Below are 27386 nucleotides of genomic sequence, written 5' to 3' on the forward strand. Positions count from 1 at the left end.
TCATGTACAGCACTAAAGTTGTAATCTTCTGGCCTGTTAGGCCGCATCATACTTTCTTCTAAAATAATCGACGTTTCGACTCCTCTGCTGCGATCTTCTTCAGGATATTTCGGTGTCCACTATCGCTAGAAGACAGTACAGCAAAAATTTCGATGGGTGTTCAGTGACATTTTCGGAGCATGTCGGTATAAGCTACGTACAAGTCTCTGGTAACTCATTACAGAGTTACTATGTGAAATACGTCTGATTTTTTCCTCGACTCGTTTCATTTTTACTTTAACACTGCGGTACCCCGTCTTATCCAAAAAGTCACACAAGTGCATTTTCTGGTATCGATGCTGTACTGTCTTACACAGCTTTTTGAAGTCGCTTTTAGCTGGACGTGTGACATGTCTCGCGGCAGGTTCTTTGATTTCGGCGTCCAATCAGACGCTTGCCTCGAGAGATTGGTTTTTCTGAAAGCTGGACTTCATTGTGGGGTAATCCCAGTTTCTGTTGTGTTAGTCTTGGTCCGATGGCGAAGTTGCTTTGTTCACTTCTTGCAGCTGCAAACCTATTGGTTAGATCGCTACATGGTATTGGGTTAAGCAATGCGGTGCAAGTATAATCGACTGCATTATGTAGGACGAACTTATTAATCCAATGTTGCGGCTCGTGCTGTAAATCTTTTCCTTTGCCTTCGGACTGAAAACGGAGCATAAATCTTTGTGGCTGGGTTTTGAGTGGTGGGCCCATGTGGACAGCATGCATTCCATTGGTCTATATTCATTCTAGAGTCTAAATCGATCTACAGTCAGTAATAAGTAAGGCTGTTCCTTTGCCAACCTTATTTTATGTACCTTTTAAAGTCTTATGCGTTGATCAGTAACCTTCAGTGCACATCTCTTTATTCTGTATAAGGTATAGTTCGTCCAGTAGAGCATTTTATTAGCAGGCTCTGTATTTATGTGACTGATTTCCGAAACTTCATTTATTTTTCCCGCAACCATATGCTCATTGCGATTATGAAAGAATATAGACTGTAACAAGTCATACTATGATCCCATATCAAACTTAAATTATTCATTGAAAATTTCAATTTTGCTATATACTCTATTTATCTGTAAGTAACAGGAGGACACAGCCCTTTACAGTCCTTATTCAGTTTCTAGACGGTTCACCGCTTCCAGTTTACAGGGCATTCTAGTAAGATATAGTTCGCATATGCAGACAAAGCAGTCGAAATGAGATAATGCCGGTAGATATCTAACACACCAAACATACAGGTGACGCAGTTACGGTGCTAACTGCCCAAGGCTATTAGAAAATGTTCCGTAGTCTACGCTTACGTGTGATAGTCTACGGTAGTGTACAGTAGTTTTACAACTCTATACAGGCGTTCTCATCAAGTGCTCACACAAAAATTCGTTATATTTTCAATGCTTAGCGTTTTTGTAGTATTCAGAGTTGACAAGTATTATGCAAACTGCACAATTATCTGCGTGATACGGACGATTTCCAATAAAGAGGCCTCTGTTACTCTAGTAGTTTGTAATCTGTGTTTTCCGTTCACTGTTTTCTTTTTTGTAGAACTAAGAAGCTATTATCACGTTCCGTTATTTCCTTCTGACAGTTAAAGAGTCTGTTTTCCGTATGCAAACGAAGGTTAACTGTGTCACTTAAATAATATTTAGATGCGTCTTCACATGGGCTTACCGGAAAAACGGTTGCAAACAACTGAAAACAGTTAAAATTTTGAGTGATTTGTTAAGAAACAGAAGGCGGCAGTTATCTTTCAAATGGCGGCCCTTGCCTGAACTCTGAAATTTTGTTGTTTGTATTTGGTGTCCGTCAATGCATAGCCTCCTGGTTGTGGACTTGGGTTTGTTCAGGTCACCCGCTCGATACTGTGTTCTCACAGAGAGGCGGTTGTAATTTCACGGTATTTGGTCGATGACAACACTAATGTCGGCTGGCGGGGGTCATTGTTTGACAGCACTCCGAGCGCACTACCTGTCGTCTGACAGTTGAACAGAGACGTGACAGTGCATGGTATGTCCTCCACACAGTACAGGACACTACCTGACCCCTATATACGACGGCCGTTTGAAAAGTACGTCCAAAATTAAAACTGCTTACGTGTTTGCGGTAAACCTTTTTTATTTTTCGACATAGTCTCATTTTAGACTTATATACTTCGTCCAACGCTGTTCTAATTCGTTGATCCCTTCCGAATAGTAGGAATTGTCCAAGTCTGCAAAATATATAATAGTTGCTGCAATCGCCTCCTTGTTTGAATAAAATCTTTGTCCCGCCAGCCATTTCTTCAAATTGGGGAATAAATAGTATTCCGAGGGAGCCAAGTGTGGAGAATAGGGGGGGATGTGAAACGAGTTGGAATCCTATTCCCATCAACTTTGCGACCTCAACCGCTGAGGTGTGTGCTGGTGCATTGTCATGACGGAAAAGGACTTTTCTGCGGTCCAATCGCCGGCGTTTTTCTCGCAGCTCGGTTTTCAAACGGTCCAATTACGATGAGTAATAAGCGCTTGTAGCAGTTTTACCCTTTTCCAGATAGTCGATGAGGATTATCACTTGCGAATCCCAAAAGACAGTCGCCATAACCTTTCCGACCGAAGGAATGGTCTTCGCCTTTTTTGGTGCAGATTCTCCATTGTTAACCCATTGTTTAGATTGTTCTTTGGTCTCAGGAGTATAGTAACGTATCCATGTTTCATCCACAATGAGGAAACGACGCTTAAAGTCCAGCGGATTCTTCCTGAACAGCTGCAAACCATCCTTGCAACACTTCACACGATTCCGTTTTTGGTCAAGCGTGAGCAATCGCGGAAACCATCTTGCGGATAGCTTTCTCATGTCCAAATGCTTAAGCAAAATATTATGTACCCGTTCATTCGAGATGCCCACAGCACTAGCAACCTCAAACACCTTAACTCTTCTGTCATCCATCATCATATCATGGATTTTATCAATGATTTCTGGAGTCGTAACCTCCACAGGGCGTCCAGAACGATCAGCAACACTTGTGCCCATATGGCCACTCCGAAAATTTTGAAACCACTTATAAACTGTTCTAATCGAAGGTGCAGTCACAGTAGTGTTTCTCAAGCTTCTCTTTAGTCTCCTGAGGCAGTTTGCCTTTCATAAAGTAATCTTTAATCACCACACGAAATTCTTTTTCGTCCATTTTTTGACAATCACTTGACTTCCTTGACTCACACGAATGCCAAACAAGAAATAGACCAACTAGCTGAAACTTGGTGTGCGTTCTTTCCAAAGATGCTACTAACTAAACATGACCTCGATACGCGCCAGTGGTGCCTTCTCTCGGACTTTGTACGGACTTTTCAAACGCCCTACCTCAGTGGAGTTACATCGACATTTACGTCTATATTCCGCAAGCCCCATCCACCTTTCCTGTCATAGTCGCGAATAGTGTGGCGAAAGACGTTTGTTGGCAAGCCTCAGCCTGTTATAAACTTGTCTTCGTGATCTTTTCGCGAATTGTATGTAGGAGGAATAAATATGTACGTCTTCATGATCTTTTCGCGAAATATTTGTAGCAGGAATATAGACACTCTATGGGAAAAAAGAGACAGAGAGAGGGAGCGAGAGAGGAAAAGACGCATCACGCAGGAGTTATATGCATGGGACGGAAATCGGTAGATGTAATGTACATGTACATGCAAACAAATAATTACAGCTTCAGAAAAATTTGATGGTTTATTCAAGAGAAAGATCTTTACAAATTGAGAAAGTCGATAACGTTTTAGTTCACCTCTGGCCCTTAATCAAGCAATTATTCAGTTTGGTATTCTTTGATAGAACTGTTACATGTCCTTATGAGGGATATCGTGCCAAATAATGTCCAACCGACGCGCTATATCGCCAGAATTCCGAGCTGGTTGGAGCACACTGCTCACAATGTTCTCAGTTCATAAGAGATCCGGCGTTCTTGCTGGCCAATGCAGGGTTTGGCAAACGCGATGAAAAGCAGTAGAACTTTCCGCCATGTGGGGTCGGGCATTATCTTGCTGAAATGTAAGCCTAGAGTGACTTTCCTTGAAGGGCAACAAGACGGGACGTAGAATATCGTCGACGTACCGCTGTGCTGTAAGGGTGCCGCAGATGACAACCAAAGGGGTCCTGCTGTGAAAGGAAACGGCACCCCAATGGCCGTACAGTCAGACTGGTCTCGCACTGCAGTCAGGGGCGACACAAGACACGACTTCGGCCTGGAATCTCATCGACTGGACTACAGTTGTCTTCAGTGATGTGTCCCCCGACGACCAGCGAATTGTAATTATTTGTTCGTTTGTACATGCACATCACATCTACCGATTTCCGTTCCATTCGGATAATTCCTTCGTGGTGACGTCATTTTTCATTTCCTTCCACACAGAGTGAATATTTCTCTTCCAGGAACGTACACTCTGAGGGCTTTAACAGCGAACGACATCGACTTGCAAAACGTCTCTCTAATGTCTGCCATTCGAGTTTCATGTACATCTTCGTGTGGCTTTCACGCTTAACAGACGAACTTTAGACAAAACTTGCTCTTTGGATTTGCTCTGTTTCCTCTCTCGATTCTGTCTGGTAAGGGTCCCAGACTGATGAACAATAGTCAAGAGTCAGCCAAAACAGAGTTTCGTCAGCTACCTCCTTCGAGGGTGAATAATACTTTATCGGCATTCTTTCCATGAATTTCACTGTGGTTAATTTTATGCGGTCGTCCCACTTCACAGTTCTCTGCACGTATACGCTTACATTCTTGAGTTAGTTGCTAAGGTAGTTTCAGATTCCACGGATTATTTTGCATGATGAACGGTAGTTTCACGTCGCAAAGTAATTTGTACATATTTTTACAGGCTGAAAATTTTTAAGCTTATTTATTTACTTATTTTTTAAAGGAATGATATACGCTTATGTGAGCTAGTAACTCCCATCCACCAGATTTTCATACATTACGATAACAGAAGTTCTTCTACGAAGTAAGAGTTGTCAAGGACAAACCCCTTCAAATGGCTGTGAGCGCTATGGGACTTAACAGCTGAGGTCATCAGCCCCTAGAACTTAGAACTACTTAAACCTAGCTAACCTAAGGACATCACACACATCCATGCCCGAGGCAGGATTCGAACCTGCGACCGTAGCGGTCGCGCGGTTCCAGACTGCAGCGCCTAGAACCGCTCGGCCACTCCGGCCGGCGACAAACCCCTTCAGTTTATTTGAAATTTTACTTTGCTGTCTGTGAGACACATTATATCACTGCATAACTGATAAAAATTCTTATTGCAGCCTGGTGCACCCCTTTCAATGCCAAAGATAACCTTAATGTGGCGTGGTGAAAGTCGTTTTTTATTTTGGTATTGTAATTATGTACATCATTGTTCATTCTGGACAGTATAGGATTATTTACAACAAATTTCATGAGGGAATAAATACACTCTTAAGGAGTAGTGAGACTGTCCAACTCCTTAAAGAGGCGTCTAAATATGATCGTGGATGAGCACCGCATATTACTATTACAGGACGTCTTATAGCAAAGAAGACTTTATTTCTTAAAGTGAGTTACCCCACAACATAATCGCGTAGGACCTTATTGAATGAAAATATGCAAAATATGTCAGCTAACTGATTTGTCTCTCACCAAGATTTGCAATAATCCTAAGTGCAAATTTGGCTGTACTAAGTTGTCTTAGAGTTTTGAAGTTTCCACCCTATTCATTATTTCCTCACCATACGTCACACGTATTATTGGTGTAGTACTCCTAGATGTGCAGAAATGAGTAGGTCGTGTCTTTTTAAAATTGACAATGGGACCATTAGCTGAAAACCAATCATACTTTAAAGAACTTTGCTTACCGTTTCTTGTGTTTCGGTACGTGTACGTGGATTCTTTACAATACTAGTGTCATCGACAAACAGAACTGAGTCTGTTTGTTGTATATTAGACGAAAGAACGTTTACATATATGAGGAATACCGAGGAACTAAGTCTGGCCCTTGGCAACCCGATACGTGATTTCTCCCCAGTCAGAATTACGTCCCCGGAGTATATTGCTTGAATAACTAACTACAACTTCCTGCATTATTTTGCTTCGATATAACATTATTCCTAAGTTGGCTATACCATCAATCCCATGTACAATTTATCTAGGTGACTACTGTGATTCACACAGCCAGAATGGATGTCAGAGCTTCCAGTGAATGTTCGGCAATCGTGTAATCACTCACTAACGAGTCTTCTGTTTATTTGTTTGTCAAATGCCAATATATCCTCCAAGCCTCCGTCCTGTGCAGGTGTTGACGTATTTTTCGACCCTTTTCTAGACAGACTTATGTATACAAAACAATAACATTCACGAACAGCCTCATGGGGCTTCTGACGTTATCTTCTCCGCTATATATAAATATTGTGTTGAATGTGGTCCTATAACTCCCTTGGGGTCCCCCAGAAGTTGCAATTACGTCTGAAGATACCTTAGAAAGCCAGCCAGTATCGTAGTTGCTACATACTTTACAGATTCAATGACAAAGTTGGTCCAACATTCCGTACGCACGTATTTTGTTCATTAGGCGATAGTGGAGAATTCTACAAACGAATTTCCCCAGACAAGACACACGCCATCAACCTGGTAACCGTTAATTATGGCCTTCTGGCAGTGTTCCAGATGGTAAAGAAATATTCTACATGCAGTCAAAGAATGCGATGTTTTAGTTCTATAGATACATTTAGAATTTTACTATAATTTCATTTTGATTGCACAGAGTAATATACGGTTTCATGAAATTTTTGCGTTCCTCTTGTTTATGTTTCATGGTTTCTGAGATCTGCACCCCATGCTATCACGCAAAAATAGTTCCAACATATTGGAGTACGTAGCAGTACGTTTTTATTTTGGATGTATCCCAGTGAAGGCATTATTTTTTACTTTCATTGATACTACAAAGCAACGTTCTTTATGGGTCTAGGGGTAGCGTCTTTGATTCATAATCAAAACGTCTTCGGTCCCGGGTTCGATCCCCGCCACTACCTAAATTTTGATAAATAATCAGCATTGGCGGCCGAAGACTTCCGGCATAAGAAGTCAGCCTCATTCTGCCAACGGCCTTGTCAAAGACGGCGGAGGAGCGGATAGAGGTTCAGGGCACTCTCTTGTCCTAGGGGTGGGAAATTGCCCCTAAAGGCGGAAGAATCAGCAATGATCAACGACATGAGGATGCAGAAGGCAATGGAAACCACTGCATTAAAGACACGTAATTTGTATCCACAGGACATGTGGCCTGTAATTGAAGAAGTGTCATGATGATCTCTCCATTGGAAAAAGATTTCGGAATAGTCCCCCATTCGGATCTCCGGGAGGGGACTGCCAAGGGGGAGGTTACCATGAGAAAAAGATTGAATAATCAGCGAAAGGATAACGTTCTACGAGTCGGGGCGTGGAATGTCAGAAGCTTGAACATGGTAGGGAAACAAGAAAATCTGAAAAGGGAAATGCAAAGGCTCAATCTAGATATAGTAGGGGTCAGTGAAGTGAAGTGGAAGGAAGACAAGGATTTCTGGTGTTACTGTGAACAGTTCAGTGACTGGGTTGTTCTAATCAGAATCGACAGCAGACCAACACCGACAACGATAGTTCAGGTATACATGCCGACGTCGCACGCTGAAGATGAACAGATAGAGCAAGTGTATGAGGATATTCAAAGGGTAACGCAGTATGTAAAGGGGGACGAAAATCTAATAGTCATGGGCGACTGGAATGCAGTTGTAGGGGAAGGAGTAGAAGAAAAGGCAACAGGAGAATATGGGCTTGGGACAAGGAATGAAAGAGGAGAAAGACTAATTGAGTTCTGTAACAAGTTTCAGCTAGTAATAGCGAATACCCTGTTCAAGAATCACAACAGGAGGAGGTATACTTGGAAAAGGCCGGGAGATACGGGAAGATTTCAATTAGATTACATCATGGTCAGACAGAGATTCCGAAATCAGATACTGGATTGTAAGGCGTACCCAGGAGCAGATATAGACTCAGATTACAATATAGTAGTAATGAAGAGTAGGCTTAAGTTCAAGACATTAGTCAGGAAGAATCAATACGCAAAGAAGTGGGATACGGAAGTACTAAGGAATGACGAGATACGTTAGAAGTTCTCTAACGCTATTGATACAGCAATAAGGAATAGCGCAGTAGGCAGTACAGTTGAAGAGGAATGGACATCTCTAAAAAGGGCCATCACAGAAGTTGGGAAGGAAAACATAGGTACAAAGAAGGTAGCTGCGAAGAAACCATGGGTAACAGAAGAAATACTTCAGTTGATTGATGAAAGGAGGAAGTACAAACATGTTCCGGGAAAACCAGGAATACAGAAATACAAGTCGCTGAGGAATGAAAGAAATAGGAAGTGCAGGGAAGCTAAGTCGAAATGGCTGCAGGAAAAATGTGAAGACATCGTAAAAGATATGATTGTCGGAAGGACAGACTAAGCATACAGGAAAGTAAAAACAACCTTTGGTGACATTAAAAGCAACGGTGGTAACATTAAGAGTGCAACGGGAATTCCACTGTTAAATGCAGAGAAGAGAGCAGATAGGTGGAAAGAATACATTGAAAGCCTCTATGAAAGTGAAGATTTGTCTGATGTGATAGAAGAAGAAACAGGAGTCGATTTAGAAGAGATAGGGGATCCAGTATTAGAATCGGAATATAAAAGACCTTTGGAGGACTTACGGTCAAATAAGGCAGAAGGGATAGATAACATTCCATCAGAATTTCTAAAATCATTGGGGGAAGTGGCAACCAAACGACTACTCACGTTGGTGTGTAGAATATATGAGTCTGGCGATATACCATCTGACTTTCGGAAAAGCATCATCCACACAATTCCGAAGACGGCAAGAGCTGACAAGTGCGAGAATTATCGCACAACAGCTCATGCATCGAAGCTGCTTACAAGAATAATATACAGAAGAATGGAAAAGAAAATTGTGAATGCGCTAGGTGACGATCAGTTTGGCTTTAGGAAAAGTAAAGGGACGAGAGAGGCAATTCTGACGTTACGGCTAATAATGGAAGCTAGGCCAAAGAAAAATAGAGACACTTTCATTGGATTTGTCGACCTGGAAAAAGCGTTCGACAATATAAAATGGTGCAAGCTGTTCGAGATTCTGAAAAAAGTAGGGGTAAGCTATAGGGAGAGACGGGTCATATACAATATGTACAACAACCAAGAGGGAATAATAAGAGTGGACGATCAAGAACGAAGTGCTCGTATTACGAAGGGTGTAAGACAAGGCTGTAGCCTTTCGCCCCTACTCTTCAATCTGTACATCGAGGAAGCAATGATGGAAATAAAAGAAAGGTTCAGGAGTGGAATTAAAATACAAGGTGAAAGGATATCAATGATACGATTCGCTGATGACATTGCTATCCTGAGTGAAAGTGAAGAAGAATTAAATGATCTGCTGAACGGAATGAACAGTCTAATGAGTACACAGTATGGTTTGAGAGCAAATCGGAGAAAGACGAAGGTAATGAGAAGTAGTAGAAATGAGAACAGCGCGAAACTTAACATCAGGATTGATGGTCACGAAGTCAATGAAGTTAAGGAATTCTGCTACCTAGGCAGTAAAATAACCAATGACGGACGGAGCAAGGAGGACATGAAAAGCAGACTCGCTATGGCAAAAAAGGCATTTCTGGCCAAGAGAAGTCCACTAATATCAAATACCGGCTTTAATTTGAGGAAGAAATTTCTGAGGATGTACGTCTGGAGTACAGCATTGTATGGTAGTTAAACATGGACTGTGGGAAAACCGGAACAGAAGAGAATCGAAGCATTTGAGATGTGGTGCTATAGACGAATGTTGAAAATTAGGTGGACTGATAAGGTAAGGAATGAGGAGGTTCTATGCAGAATCGGAGAGGAAATGAATATGTGGAAAACACTGATAAGGGGTAGGGACAGGATGATAGGACATCTGCTAAGACATGAAGGAAAGACTTCCATGGTACTAGAGGGAGCTGTAGAGGGCAAAAACTGTAGAGGAAAACAGAGATTGGAATACGTCAAGCAAATAATTGAGGACGTAGGTTGCAAGTGCTACTCTGAGATGAAGAGGTTAGCACAGGAAAGGAATTCGTGGCGGGCGGCATCAAACCAGTCAGTAGACTGATGACCAAAAAAAAATGACCACCAAAAACAAACATATGCCTCACAAACGAGCTGTCTAAATTTGAAGCCTTGTTTACCTATTACTGCAATTCTAAAGAAAGTGTACATGAAAGTCAGCGAAACAGTAAAATCAAAGATACTGCAAATGGAGTTCAGAATCAGAAGGTTAATGTTTGGAGAGCACATTGGTCGCGTTACAGAAAAGCCACTGAATCACTGACATGAAATGATTACGAGAAACTAGTGGCTTTCGCAACGAATTCTGTCACGAGCCAGGATATCTGCTACTGGAAGTCTAATGGCGCAGACATCTACTCAAAAGCAGCACTTCAATTAAAGAAGATTTTACCCTATAATGAATAATTCAACAAGGTACAAGAGGATTCTCTAATGCGGTTAAAGTTTAATAAGATTGTTTTTTAATTTTATGTGTAAAAACTATTGAATTGAAACCTACAACTAAACAGAAATTTTAGCAATGGTTATTTATTACATCCACATCTACATCTACAAGGGATACTCTGCAAATCACACTTAAGTGCCTGGCAGAGGATTCATCGACTAACCTTCACAATAATTCTTTATTATTCCAATCTCGAAGAGAGCACCGAAAAACGAACACCTATATCGTTCCGTGCGACCTCTGATTTCCGTTACTTTAATACGATGATCGTTTCTCCCCATGTAGGTCGGCGACAACAAAATATTTTCGCATTCCGAGGAGAAAGCTGGTGATTGAAAATTCGTGACAAGATTACGCCGCAACGAAAAAGTCTTTGTTTTAATTATGTCTACCCCAATTCCTGTGTCATGTCGGTGACAATCTCTCCCCTATTTCACCCTAATGAAAAATGTGCTGCTCTTCTTTGAACTTTCTCGATGTAGTGCGTTAACCCTATCAGGTAAGGATCCCAGACCGGTCAGCAGTACTCTAAAGAGGACTGACAAGGATGGTGTAGGCAGTTTCTTTAGTAGATCTGTTACAATTTAAAAGAGTTCTGCCAATAAAACGCAGTTTTGGTTTGCCTTCCCCACAACAATTACTATGTGTTCTTTCCAATTTAAGCTGCGCGGAGTGGCCGCGCTGTCTTGGGCGCCAGGTCACGGATTGCCGGAGGTTCGAGTCCTCCCTCGGGCATGGGTGTGTGTCTTGTCCTTAGGATAAGTTAGTTTAAGTAGTGTGTAAGTCTAGGGGCCGATGACCTCAGCAGTTTCGTCCCTTAGGAATTCACACACATTTGAATTTTTTTTTCCAGTTTAAGTTATTCGTAATTGTATTTCCTAGGTATTTAGTTGAATTTACGGTCTTTAGATTTGACTGATTTACTGTGTAACCGAAGATTATTGGATTCCTTTTTGCACCCACGTGGTTGACCTCACACTTTTCATTATTTAGGGTCAACTGACAATTTTAACACCGTACAAATACCTTTTCTAAATCGTTTTGCAATTTGTTTTCGTCTTATGATGGCTTTACTGTTCGATAAACGAACGACAGTATCGTCTGCAAACGACCTTAGACGGCTGCCCTGATTGGCCCTAAATCGTTTATATAAGGAACAGCAGAGGTATTAATAAAGTACCTTGATGAACACCAGAAATCACTTCTGTTTTGCTCGATAACTTTCCGTGAGTTACTACGAACTGCGACCTCTCTGACACGAGATCACATGACTGAGACGATATACCATAAGCACACATTTTCACTGCAAGCCGATTTGTATGCAGCAGTGTCAAAAGCCTTCTGGAACTTTAGAAATACGGAATCAATTTGAAATCCCTTGTCAATAGTACTCAATCGTGAGTAAAGAGCTAGTTGTGTTTCAGAAGAACGACGTTTCCTAAATCGGTGTTGACTGTGTGTCAATAGACCGTTCCCTTCGAGGTAATTCATAATGTGCCAACACAACATATTTGTTCCAAACTCCTGCTGCATATTGACGTTAATGATGCGGGCCTGTGATTTAGTGGATTACTCCTACTTGAATATTGGTGTGATCTGTGCAACTTTCCAATCTTTGGGTACGGATCTTTCGTCGAGGGACTGTTGGTTGTACATGATTTTTAAGTATGGATCCATTGCATGAGCATACTCTGAAAGGAACCTAACTGGTATACAGTCTGGACCAGAAGACTTGCTTTTATTATGTGATTTAAATTGCTTCACTACTCTGAGGATATCTATTTCTAAGTTATTCAAGTTGGCAGCTGTTCTTAATTCGATTTCGGGAACATTTTTCATTTTCTTTGGTGAAGGAATTTCGGAAGGTTGCGTTTAGTACCTCGGCTTTGGCAGCATTGTGATCGATAGAATTTCCATTGCTATCGCGCAAAGAAGACGTTGATTGGATGTTGCCGCTAGCATACTTTACATACGACCAGAATCTCTCTGGATTTTCTACCAGGTTTCGAGACAAAGTTTCATTGTGCTAACTATTACAAAATTTTGCAATGAAACCAGCGCTAAATTTCGAACTTCTGTAATAGATCGCCAATCTGGGACATGTTGCGTTCATTTAAGTTTTGCATGCTTTTTTCGTCGTTTCTGCAGCAGTGTTCTGACCTGTTTCGTGTACCAATGGGTATCAGTTCAGTCGTTCGTTAATTTATTTGGTGTAGCTCTCCCAATTGCTGTCGATACTATTTCTTTCAATTCAAGCCACATCTGGTCTGCACTTACACTGTTAATCTGGATGGAGTGGAGATTGTTTCTCTGGAAGCCGTCACTTGAATTTTTGTCTGCTTTTTTTGAATAGGTATATTTTTGGTTTATTTTTGGAGGATTTTCAAAATCCCTATATTCGTATTCATGTTCGTTATTAGCTCATGATTATGTACTGCTAAGAGATGAAGTGTGTTTTTACAACCGGATACTATTCGCGTGGGCTCATGAACTAACTGCTCGAAATAATTTTCAGAGAACTCGTTTGGCACAATTTTGGGTGATGTTTCCTGCGTATCTCGGCTTTTAATCGTGTATTTTCGTCAACATATCGGGGGTAAATTAAATTCAGCACGAACTATAATTGGCCGGCCGGAGTGGCCGTGCGGTTCTAGGCACTACAGTCTGGAGCCGCGAGACCGCTACGGTCACAGGTTCGAATCCTGCCTCGGGAATGGATGTGTGTGATGTCCTTAGGTTAGTTAGGTTTAAGTAGTTCTAAGTTCTAGGCGACTGATGACCTCTGAACCATTTGAACGAACTATAATTGTATGAGTCGGCATGTGTTTTAAATTAAACTCAAGGTGGATTTTAGTTTGTTTTAATATAATATACCGTGAATTAGTGAGGGGTTAATGTATATATGTCACATTTTCTCAGCCGAAAGCAAATATGAAATTTTAAACCATCATTAAAAAGCGGGAGAATATATTGTCTGTCAGGATTACAAATAATAAGAAGAAATCACTGCAGCCATCTTAAAAGATGTAGTTCAGCAAGGAATGTTTAGTAACAAGTAGTTAGTAGCGTCTAGGACGAAGCATGCCTCGACGTTCCGAGTTGCAGGTGGGCGTTGAGGTCGATAACTAATTCAGCAGATGTTTCCGATACGCACAAACGGACTTGGTAATCAATTTTGTGTTCTGGGGCTAAAAAAAGGGACCTGATCTACATACAAAAACGTCGATTTTAAACTGACGTTATTAACTCTGCGCTCTTTGTTGAGGCGTGAATAGTGACAGCGGCCATCGATTTCCTGTCGGTGGCATACGTATAATTTACTGCGCAAGTTCCTGTTTCTGAAAGCGGCGCTAAAGCAACGTGTCTGGCGCGCTGATCTGCCCATCGACTGGTTGCCAAACGACACAACACCGCAAAGCGACTGCAGGATAGAGACGTGACTTTATAGCTTACTCTTCCCATCACCCACATCATCAGAACTGAGTGCAACAATATAACGTACGATTATAAAAATCTTTTATTTCTTCCTTCATTCACGAAGGAGAGCCTCCGTAAATATGAAACGAGTCAAGTTATTCATTAACAGTCAGAAGCAGACACTGCAGACGATACTCCACATTATCCTAACAAATAATGAGACCAATACTAGTATTAGGAGAAGTTCCCGTTGGTATGTTAAATATATATTTTCATAATACATGTAATTCAAAGTGGTACTGCCAATTACTGTCCAAATGTCAGTTGCAGCATCATGTAAAATCTGAAATAAATTTGTCAAGAACTTTCCTAGGTTATTGCTCACAGCGTTTTCCCATTACGTATTGTATTTATTTATTTACCATATACATTTAAAAAGAAGTAGTCTATGTCCATCTGGAAGTTTATTGGAGTGTAGTGTACAAAAAGGAAATAAATCGGTCAAGAACTTTTCAAGATTTTTACCAATAACATTTCCCCTTTATGTATTACATACATATTTATGTACCATCTATATTAAAAACTATGCCTATGTCCATCCGAACGTTTATTAAGGTATGATGGAAAAGATGGAAGAAAAACAGTAAGCAACATTTCGGTTTTTTTGCTAAATGCGTGTCTCTTTCACACACACACACACACACACACACACACACACATATATATATATATATATATATATATATATATATATATATATAGGGTGAGTCACTATTGCCACCAAGAATAACTCCGAAAGTATGATAGTAGCTGAAATGTTTGTGGGACAAATTATATATATATATATATATATATATATATATATATATATATATATTACCAAGCGAGGCCATATGTCACGAGGATGGGTCGGACAGGTGCCATAGCAACAGATTCCGGCGCTGGTGTTTGCTCTGACACAAGTACAGAGGCCATGCCGCCGTCTTCTGGATCAGCAAATGCACTGTGTATTCTTCGGCGGAATAAAAGTCAATGTCACACTTGTCTGTGTACCTCTTTACGTTTATGTGTCTATATCCATTCACATTTAGTGTTTTCTTGATCCCATTAAGGGGTCCACGACCTATATTCTTGGTGGCAATAGTGACTCATATAGGGTGAGTCACTATTGCCACCAAGAATATAGGTCGTGGACCGCTTAATGGGATCAAGAAAACACTAAATGTGAATGGGTATAAACACATTTTAATCCATTGTTAAGACACCTGCACATCAGGTATATATATATATATATATATATATATATATATATATATATATATATGGTAAGTCACTATTGCCACCAAGAATAACTCCGAAAGTATGATATATATATATAGGGTGAGTTGCTATTGCCACCAAGAATAACTCCGAAAGTATGATAGTAGCTGAAATGTTTGTGGGACAATATATATACATATATATTACCGAGCGAGGCCATACGTCACGAGGATGGGTCGGACAGGTGCCATAGCAACAGATTCCGGCGCTGGTGTTTGCTCTGACACATGTACAGAGGCCATGCCGCCGTCTTCTGGATCAGCAAAGGCACTGTGTATTCTTCGGCGGAATAAAAGTCAGTGTCACACTTGTCTGTGTACCTCTTTACGTCCCGGCGCGATTCACCCCTTTCTGCCAGACCTATCTCTGTCATCATGCCGTGTTAGCCCCCTGATGCGCAGGTGTCTTAACAATGGATTAAAATGTGTTTATATCCATTGACATTTGGTGTTTTCTTGATCCAATTAAGGGGTCCACGACCTAGACTCGGAAAACACCCAACATCCCCATACCATGACATCACCTCCCTCATACTTCATTCTTGGCACTACACATGATGGCAGGCAAAGTTCTCCAGGCATTCGCCAAACCTAAACGCTGCAGTCGGACCCAAATCACTCGTTTCCAGTCATCCACGGTTCGGTGGCCTCGCTCTTTACGCCACCTCAATCATAGCTTGGGACTGACTATGGGGAAGGTGTGGCTTACGAGTACCTGCTCGACTACTGCGATCCACTCCTTTCTACACCCTACGCATAGTCACTGTACTAACTGGACTGCTGTTACCACTTTGAAATACACAAGTGGCCTTTTCCGCCGATTTCATGTGATTTTTTTTTTTATCATTCCCTTCAATAATCGACGATCCTTGTTGGTCTCTACATGATGTCTGCCTGGTCCCGACTTAGTTTTGTTCCTTTAATGAATAATAATCACTTATCTGGATTACACTATCCAGCTGCTGGTTTTACCTGACACTTCATATTAAGCCTTCATAAGACTTTACCATTGGCTGTGAATACTACTGGATGGCTGTATATTGTAACAGTTAGTACAGTGGGGTCAGGGAAGTCATGAGATACCTTCCAATAGTTTCTAATTTCCATTTGCCCAGTGTAGTGCAGCAACTCGGCATTACATGGACTCAACAAGTCGTTGGAAGTCCTCTGAACAAATATTGAGCCATGCTGTCTCTACAGCCGTTAATAATTTCGAAAGTGTTGTCGGTGCAACATTTTGTGCACGAACTGACCTGCGGATTATGTCCCATAAATGTTTGATGGGTGGCCAAAACATTCGCTCGCATGGTCCAGATTGTTCTTCAAATCAATCACGAACAATTGTGGCCAGGTGACATGGCGCCCTGTCATCTAGAAAAATTCACAAATAACAAGTCCGCCAATGCATCGCCCTTTTATACCTTGTGTACGCCGTACTACGGCCATCTGTATATGTGCATAACGGTATCTCATAACTTTTGTCGCTTTGGTGTTGACTGTAAAGCTTGTAATACGAACATTAGTGGTAACTACGCCCTCGAATCCGAATGTGATACTTTGTATGTCTATAGTCAATCTCTCATACAATTTAGCACCTGAAAATTAGACTGCAAAACATTTTACAGGGGGTCGCATGTGGGAATTAATTTTTCGTTTAGGTACTATGGTTGTGACTTAACATTTCATTATAAAATCACTTTTATTATTGACTTTAAATATCATTAGGAACTAAACGTCTTGGGACGTACATATAAGATATGCAAAGACCTTGTAGACACCTGTACACGATGATCTTATTTTTTTGCTTAAGTTCGTGGTTACTTGCCAATTCTGTCACCAGTCTTTGCTGACGAAACGAGGGAAGTCGTGGTGCACAATCAGTTTGTGAATTGCGTAATATTTGCTCTGTCTGTTACCGTAAATTAACTGTATTGTGTAACGTATTTCCTGAGACGGAGATTGGGGTGTAGCCCAGAAATTGCCTGAACGGGCGTGGAAAACCAGCTGAAATCCACACTCACACTGGCAGGTCGTTATTCCACGGCGTGGGTTCGACCAGGGTCTGTCTCACTTCCTTGTATGGCAATCTAGCTCGCTGGGCGTTATTCGAGCTGGCTGGGATGGTCAGTTGGTTGTCATTAGGCGAGGTAGAGTCGATCATCTCTGTCAGCTACTTCTAAGTTGTTTGAAGTTCTCTCTCTCTGTGTCTCTCTCTCTCTCTCTCTCTCTCTCTCTCTGTGTGTGTGTGTGTGTGTGTCGCCCCACACACCATAAAAGAGTTAACACTAAGCGGACCGGGCACGCGCCAACTGTGCTCTAGGAGGTACCACCTGTTGAGAGTGTGCAGTAGTCAGGAATCGTGGTACAAATTTAGGGCCAATGCTGAGCCTACTTACCATATGTCACAGCTCGATCGCCACCCAAGTCAGCAGAACCGTTCCATTTGGCCCATAATCTGAGGTCACGAGCTTTAATGTTTCATGTACGGTCGCGCTTATAGGACGTTGATCAGCTTACCTGTGGACAAAGAAAATAAAACTATGTAATATATGACCAACTGAAAGTTGAGTCAGGCAAAGGGATTTCATGTCATCGAAACTGTGGTCTTAGATCAAGTTTCCAGGTCCTTCAAACTGGGGAAGAGAAGAATGAATACGTGTTAAAGGAACATATCTGATGCACCATCGCTCTGCTGACGACACTGCAGTGCTTGCCGCAAGTGCAGATAAATTTTGGCAAGAAACTGAAATGCAAATTTCAACGTGGAATTGAAAATAAATCTGGCTAAGACTAACGTAATGTTAAGCTCTTGTAGTGGTCTCCAGTCAGAAGACTGGTTTGATGCAAGCTTCTCCACACTTCTCCATCTTCTGCAGCCCTCTTCATCTGTGTGTAACTGGTGCAACATTCTTATTCTTTTTCGAGCCATTAGTCTCCTGACTGGCAACCAAGAATTTCTCTCCTAATCCAACCCTTTCATCTTTTAGTAACACTTGTAACCTTCTCACTCAATTATTTCTTGGATGTATTCCAATCCTTGTCGTCCCCTGTATGTTTTACCCTCTACAGTTCCCTCTAATACCATGGAAGTTACTCAAGCTATTCATTGATGTCTTAATACGTATACGGTTCCTTTTTCTTGACAGAGTGTTCCATATTTTATTTTCCTTGCCGATTCAGCGCAGAACGTCATCATTCCTTAGTTTATTATTCCACCTAATTTTCAACATCCTTTTATAGCACCACATCTCCAACACTTCGATTCTCTTCTCTTCTGTTTTCTCCCAGTCCAGCCCACCCCACTGATACCGAGATGATAAATGGTGATGCGCTCACACGTGTGATGGGAGTAGTCTGCAACGTCAGAGGCTGAATTTTTGATGTCCATGGAATCATCGCCAGTGGAAAACACTGATAATTTGTAGACGAAACTTCTTGCTCCACCTTCTTCTTGGCCAACGGTTTGTCTTACAGTTAAACGCAATTTTTTGTTTATATCGAATTTGGAAATCGCCTGTGGCCTGAACAAGTTGCTGCTCTCGAATGTCAGAACAGACAGCCATGGGGGGAGGCCTCATACTGACAGCACGTGCCGACAACATCCTCCAGGTATCCCTCTCAGGCTAGTTCAGAAGTAGTGCTGCGCTTACAAAGGTACAAATATATTGCGGTATAGTGCTTTCATTTTTACTGACGACCCCAGTCACCCAAAAGTTTCTAAACGATAACATTTTCGCCATTTGACTGTAATTAAATGTACTAGGTCCATTATTGCAATTTCAGTGCCATACAGCTTCCCTCAGCACATGCCAATCATTTTAACGCTTAAATGTGCATATGTCGTCGTCAAACATACTCTATTGGTTGTGTTTCCGACATGTCCTGTACTGAAGTCGACAAACCAACGACCATATGTCACAATATTCATGACCAAGACGCCATATATCCAGATTTCTGCATGTGTTGGTGTGCTGATGCCACAATTGCAGTAGTAGACATAACAAAAGCGATCACAGAAAAATGTCGTTTAGAAACCCATTCGAAATGTTGTTTAACGAAACCTATCGCGCATTTTTCGACCAACGCACTTCCTTTGGGTGAAACAGCTCCACGAAATAATCATAATTTGATCACTAGTTCTTTGAGTTCTACGATCATATGACTTGCTCCTTGTGAGCTACAGAAAACTAGTCACAGCTACAGTAACTACTGGTTTGCGTGAAAAATAGTACATAACTTTCCGCTTACTTTCAAAATTAGCTTTAAATGAGTGATTTATTTTCCTTAAAGGCCGAAAAGTTAATTCTTAGGTAATAACTTATTTCTCTACTAACTCAAAACAGAAGCGAAATTTATTTTCCGTGCGGTTACTGCTCTCTTGAGTAATTTTTCCACTTCTGAATTCAATATTCATAGCTTTAAAACTGTTTCCACCAACCGTTTAACGCAGATTAGAATTCATACGACAAAAAATTACGAATATGTCTTCGAGCATCCTATTGTGCTGCCACAAGATGCATCGGGAGTGAGCAATCTGAGCAGCGGTCTCTGCACTCTTCCAAATCCTCTGTTACTGAAGACGTTAGTCCAAAAAGAGGATGACTCCATTTTTTACCTTAATATATACCAGACCCTACAAGCTCTAAAATCTTATTTCTTTATCGCTTCAGCGGGAGATATCCCTATTTTACACTGAACAAATACGGTCCAGTCACATTAATGAGACCACCGCCTACGTTAGATGCCGGATTTGAAAATAAGGGGTCTTGAATTCTTCGTTTCATTTGCAATGGATATATTTAGAGATGGATTCTTTGTAGGTATTTTTCGTGAAGCGATACGCTGTTTTCATTTTTTTTTTTTTGCGCCTAGTTTTTTCAGCTTTCTTTTCGATTCCGTTTTTCAGAGTCGCCTCAGTCAAATATTTAAGTCGTTCGAATCATTTGATTCTGTCGTATTTTATTTCCACCGGTGTTGCAGTTTGTTTAGTGGAAGTAATAAGCCAACAAAACTGTGCACCAAACAACCATGCAACTTACGCAAAACACAGTAGAAAAGAGAAGAAAATATGTTGCACTACCTTTCTTAAGAAGCATATCCTATAAAATAAGCAACCTATTTGAAAACACAAACATTAAAATAAGCTTCCACACAAACAACGAACTCCAGCAGTTACCAGTACACAACTTAAAAAATAACAATGCCCCACACAAAAAAATCTGGCATATACAAACTCAGCTGTCAAAGTTGCCTCTCTTACTGTATAGGACAAACTGGAAGAAGCATTGAGGCACAGTTCAAAGAGCATGTAGATGCCATACGTTTGAACAATATTTCAAAATGCACATTTGCTATGCACGACCACCAACAGTCATGGAATAAAGAACACTGAAGACAATGTACAAGTATTGCACCATGCTGAGAAAGATAGCCTTATGAATTTCCTTGAGGAGACTGAAATATATGTACATAAAAGGAAATCACCACAAAATCTCCTCAGTGAACAAACCGAGTTAGCCAATGCAGCCTTTCTTCAAAGCTTCATTTAATTGCTCTCCAATTTAAGATAAAAAATAATAAAAAAACAAAAGATTTCCACTTTTGTAATATTTATACATGCACATCCATCCCAACACATTTACTGTGCTTTCAATGTATGCCATAATATGTCCATAGTTGTAACATTTATTTACGTACACCTGGCCCTTATCATTTAATTTTGTTCCAATGTATACCATAATATTTACGTAATATCACTTCAGCAACACTTTATAACTGACTGCTTTATTTATCTTAATTTTAATCAGTTCTCTTTCAATGAAAATAGTAATTAACGTAACATTAGCAATTTCTAAATTTCTACTGTCGCAAACATGTACATAATGAAATATCTCTGAGAGCAAGTCTTTGGCATTGTTATGGTTGTAATATCGCCGTCTTTGTATGCATACCTCCATGTGCCGAAACGTGTAAGTGTGTGAGTGGTGTGTTACATTATGTACATATATATACAAAAAAGTGCATTGTACAGTTTTGGATGTTGCAAGATGAGAAGCAACCAGCACTGGAACGTAATGGCGCGAATTCTTCATTGTAGCTAACCGAAATATTTTCCATTTAACATTAAATTAATAATAATTTGTTTACACCGCCGAAAATCGTTCTGAGGCACAATTACAGATAAAAAGACGTTTTCACACATTTTGTTTTGCTTGTAGGTCGTCGCCACCCCAGAAAGTTTCGTCAGGTGGGGAAACAAGACACAAAATGTAATCTAAAACGTTAACTAACCGTCTGAAAATGAACCTATCGGTTCGAAACCGGTAATAAATAGCGTTGTAAAAAGTGGCTGGTTGCTGTAATCCTCTGAATAGTCAACCTATATTTTGTACTTAGCCACGGGCTTGTATGTCAGTTTTTGTCAAAATAGCAGTTGACAGTACCGTTCAGTTTGAACTGTGCCTCATTAGACAGATAACCGTCCCTGCAAACCGTTAATCGTAACGAAACATGCCTTCGAACCACTTGTAGAACTCCACTCTTCGACCTGGGTAGCCTTCGTTCAAAGCGTGCAGGAAACTTGGAATGCACACTTTCCACTTTGCAGCCTTCATAATTCTTCGTACGCTTGATCGGCTTACCCCGCTTTCAAGTGGACCCTGATTCACAGATTTTTGAGGTTACCTAGTAAAATGTTGCAAGACAACATCGCTGGAAGCTGGACATGTTGATGCTTTTGGTCAGCCAGACCTTTCCTTGTGCACATCCTGAAGAGTACCGTCCTTTTCAAATTTATTCCGAACACGATTAATTGTAGTTCGTGCTGGTGGCTCAGTTTCGTACACGTTATGCCACTGCCGTTGTACCTCCATCATGTTTCAGTACTTCCAGAACCATTTCAATACAGTCTTGCGTTGCTGAAACGACAATCTTACTTCATTCATTGCTGCACTACCATCGGTTGGAAAACGCACGCCATGATCTGCTGAGAAAACACTGAACTACGTTATCACGCAAAATTGCTACGATATGTCATTTTGTTTGAAACATTAACTATCAAAGAGTGGCTTCATTTTTCTGGACCATTCTGTATATCATTGTACGATACATAACTCAGGAGTTATGATATCGCTAACACTTAGATTAGTGAAAAACTAGCTTTTCTGAAAACGGAGCCCAAATATTCGATTCCTTAAAGAGTCTGGGGTGGTGGAGATGGGGGGAGGGGTGTTGCCGGTGCCTCCTGAGTGGTCAGTTACTTTTCACACCTGCAGCTGAGTCGAGCCGGCCGTTGTGGTCGAGCGGTTCTAGGCTCTTCAGTCCGGAACCAAGCGGCTGCTACGGTCGCAGGTTCGAATCCTGCCTCGGGCATGGATGTGTGTGATGTCCTTAGGTTGGTTAGGTTTAAGTAGTTCTAAGTCTAGGGGACTGATGACCTCAGATGTTAAGTCCCATAGTGCTTAGAGCCATTTTGAGCTGAGTCGAAACGACATCAAAGTTTTGACATTAACTAACCCAACAAAAAGTTAGTGAGAATGCCACGTAAAGTAAATGAATAATTAAGTTGGAGTCGTTAGATACATTTCAAGATCGATGGACCGTAACCAACCCAGACACTTATTTGACAAACTGATAGCAGTCACAGACTCACATTTATGTACTAATCATTCTCTAATTCAAACTGAGGATTAATTTTTTTGTAGTAAACCTAAAGTACATGTATAACTGATTTTGTTTGTGACGCTAACAACACCTCATCTACTGGTTAATATTTTCTATCGTCGTTTCAAACTTTATAGGAAGTTTTATAATAATAGCCCTACTATTCTAAATTATTTGAAGCACTTTCGAAAAGTTTCAGTCTATAATTTTCTGCATAGCAGTTATTTCAGCTTCTGAAGTGATGAAAGTTGACATGCGAATTTATTTACGATTGACTAAGAGCTACTGGATGCATAACAAACAAGTTTGACAACTGATTAACGTATGTTTAATTGTTTATGTTTTGCTACTTGTTTACGTTTACTTTAGGAATTTGGGGTCATAAGATATTGAAATTTTGGGTGTTTGATAACGTTTTCTTTAATCCTGCAAAAAGTCAATTATTACCAAATGTAATGTTACTCAAGTATAATTTTTTAAATGTTGAGTTCTTTATTATCACTATTAGCGAAGCGCTTTGCCTTTGTTAAAGAATGATCAGTTTTGGAGTCGAACAGTGGATTAAATCCACTTTAGTGGTGCAGTTACGATGGAATATTAAAACATTTTTGCAGTTAACAGAGTTAAGGAAGCACATTACACATAAGACGAACTTAAGTCAATAAATACATTCATGGTCAGTTCTACTTAAAATAATGCGACTGGCAAACCCGTCTTCTTACAATACGTTCTCGGAATTTTAACAGTAAACTACTCCGTGATGTAAAGCGGGCCTGCTGTACGGTCTGCTACTGGACATGTATGAGCACCTGTGTGGAGTTTACGCCGCTACTAAAAATACCCGTGACGAAACGCACTGTCTTTCATTTCTGATTTGGACGCATCAACATCGCAGAACATTCGTCCTGATAAAACACATTTGGGGTGCCATCGAGTTAGTTGTCACTAAGTCCTCAAGTGCTTCAATCGCATCCACTCCATGCCTTCAGATGCAGACTGTTTAGAAAACTACCACATGTTGCTACAAGTCAAAACTACAAGAAAACTTCTCGTAATGATATATCCGGAAACTATCTCCTTTTGAGATAGGCCAATGTGTCCTGTCATTGCTGTCTTTCTGTTAAGCGGATGCAGGTGCTGCACGTGCTTTCCACGCATCTTGACACTTCCTTCTGCCCTTCCTCGCAGAGAATTTTTCGGATGGACATGGCTCCATTTGTACTGCGTCCCGTTCAGTCATCACTCTGTCCTGTAACGTCTGACCATTACAGCAGTGACTTCAAATGTTGCCATAAATCTATCGGATTTGGATAAGGTAAACGATGGGAGGAAGCCATAGTAACGGATCTCCTCTAGCAATCTGTCGTGTCCATCGCACGATCTACAGAGAATGGAGTGGTGACCCATAGTGCATAAACCACAGTCATTGTCTTTATACAAGGCTAACGCTGTCCAATAGTGCTGATGATTCACTACTCTGCACCCGATGATACATACCACTTGTTAATCTACGATACTGCAGTGACTGTGTTATTCAGAAGTACGATGCAAATTTCCTTCCGACATTCATGCATGTCCAAAGTTCCTGTTCGAAGGAACAGGTACGACAGCGACTATAGCGGTTGCGAAATACGTGAAGTATTCCCACTTGTAAATATGGACAACCATCAGTTGTATAATAGAATGACGGCAGTGAAAATTTTTGCTGGACTGGGAATCGAAACCGAATTTCCTCTTTATCGCCAACCGTCGGCTCATGACCAGACCCAAACTTCCATATATCGTCAACTACTTGGCAACAGCCTGCGATCGTCCATCCCCTATGTGTATTCCCCTACAGAAGAGACATTTTAATTGAATGTCTTTTAGCCGCTCGCGAAAAGCGGGAAATTCGGGTTCGAGTCCCGGTCCTGCACAAATTTTCATTCTCGTCATTCCGTTATGCAGCTGATCGTTGTCCATATTGGCAACTGCGAATACATTTCGTGTACTATTAATCCATTTATGTGGAATGTTTAGCCCTCTGAGACTGTCACAGACAGGTCCTGGGCATGCACTGACGCTGAAGCAATCATTATGCTTCACCTACATGATTCTTCGAGGATCTGCATGGGTCCACACATTTATGCTGCGATAATCGTGGTAATTTACTGTGCTTACCCCGAATGCTGCATATTAGTCGACAGAAGTAAAATGACTCACATGTCAACAAGTACTGGTTTCCGGGAATGTAATTAGAGGAACTTTTATTCTAGTTTTGAGGGGAATATAATTAGAGGAACTTTTATTCTAGTTTTGACCAGTACTTCCTTCTCTGGTTTCTTTATTACTAACCTGGTGTCTTGCTGCTTCGGTTGTCCCTCGTCGCAGTAGTAGCGTTCAGGTTTGTGCTCCTGCTGGAATGGGGTGTACCGGTATGCCATTTGTTAAAGGTTAACAACGTTTTGTGATATAATCGTTTTAATTAAGAAGACTTTAAAACACGCGTCACAGACTTTCCAATATGGCAGCTCTTGGCTGCTCCATTACACTTAACACTTTACAACACCGTCATCACTTTCAATACTCATTGTAGATACTGCTCACGACACGTTGCGTTCACTGGTAATTAATACCGTTCACTTTAACTTTATATCTTGTTTATCACTTCTATATCTGTGGTCAGTGGTGCATTCGGCTACTGCCACTGCCTACTCGCGACCGTCCTTTCGGAGCCGCCTCCTGTTACTCGACCACGCGTTTTGAGTGCCGCCCTGCTACTAACTTCGAACCGTTTTCCCGACGCACAAGAGAGACCCCATCTTTCTCCCTCAGCTCCTACGTATATAGATATAAAAATTCTCAGCAACAGATCACTGTTGCCAGGCGAATCTGACGTCACGTTTTTGGACAGTGTGACGGAAGTTTGTGTCGGTATACTTTCTCAGATTGTAAGATCCTGCTCCCGAATAGTCGGATCTTGTCCCTACTAATGTTGTACAGCATTGTCTCTTATGATGTTATCGTTAATGCTCCTTGCTGACGCATAATTGTTAGATTAAGATCCTGCTCCCGAATAGTCTGATCTTGTCCCTACTAATGTTGTACAACATTGTCTCTAATGATGTTATCATTAATGCTCCTTGCTGACGCATAATTGTTAGATAGACACGTATCCTGGCTGTTACAATTCCCGAGCGTTTAGATATCGCAAAGGTTCATAAAGGTGCGTAATAATCATCATAAACACATCAAGGGAATGCACGTATGCATTACACTACCTCTTGTAAGAATATGTGACACATTTATTTAAATACTTACGTGTATCGACGGTGAAAACCATAATCAGCTATGGAGAAACCAGACAGCGAACCATTTCCATTATCTTAGCGAAGCTCCTCGCCTGTCGTCTTTAGACTGCGTAATAATTTACCAGGCCCCTCTACCTGTTGCAGGGTCGTGAAACTCAGAGTGTTGCGAAGTCTAACTCCCTGGGTCCCAGTTTGCGGGAGCTCCAAGGCGCCTGCGGTGGTAAACAGCTACCAGTGTTGCAAATTCTAATGTGCCGTGGAAGCCCTGCTCTTCGATTCACGACAGTCAAAGGTTCTCCTAAAACAACGTAGGTGGTATCGTCAACAATATTTCTTCTTTGGACCAGCAGCATAATATTTGTCTGATAACGACACGATTATTAGAATAGATGCACCAAAATAGCTGCTTATAATAACAAATCTTTATTTACAACACAGTATTTCGGCATTAATCGACATTATCAAGTACGTCTAGACTGACGTGACGGCCATATTACGTCATTAGTGAACTGTCGTATAACTCCCACCGTTTTAAGGTGGTAAATGACGTAATATATTGAAAATAAAACGTTAATTATGGTCTGACAGTAGTGTAACAGTTCCATTCTTACGACGCTATATTTTTTTTATTTTTATATTTTACGACGCTCTTTTTGATAGCGGTGCAATAGTGGAATTGTCAAACTACTGTCACCAAGTCATTAACTTTTTATTTTCAATATATTACGTCATTTACCACCTTACTAAAACAGTGACAGTTATGAGACAGTCCACTAATAACGTAATATGGACGTCACATCATTCTAGACGTACTTGATAGTGGCGATAAATGCCGAAACCCTCTGCCGTAAGTAAAAGTTTGTTATGATAAGCAGCAATTTGGGTGCATCTATTTAAGTAATAATGTCGTTATCAGGCAAGGTAAATAAACTACACTATGCTCAAAATCATTTTAGGATTTCTCTTTCCATTATGAGCTGCTTATGTTTCAAGGCTTTCTTCCAGTCTTCAGAGGAGAAGCTCTTAAAAGTTTCATAGGTAAGTGCTTCCACTGCAATAGGACAAATTTATATTTTTGTTTATATACGTGTATTATACAAGTAAATGCGGAAAAGAGTTG

The 27386-nt window shown here is 40.9% G+C and overlaps 1 protein-coding gene across 1 annotated transcript in view; it reads right to left on the reverse strand.

Moving 5' to 3' along the window:
- Positions 1-27386, reverse strand: part of LOC124607377 — an 863509-nt gene that overhangs the window by 599394 nt on the left and 236729 nt on the right. The gene's annotated exons all lie outside the window — the stretch shown is intronic.

The sequence above is a fragment of the Schistocerca americana genome, chromosome 3 (genome assembly GCF_021461395.2).
Source record: "Schistocerca americana isolate TAMUIC-IGC-003095 chromosome 3, iqSchAmer2.1, whole genome shotgun sequence".
Classification (NCBI taxonomy): Eukaryota; Metazoa; Arthropoda; class Insecta; order Orthoptera; family Acrididae; genus Schistocerca; species Schistocerca americana.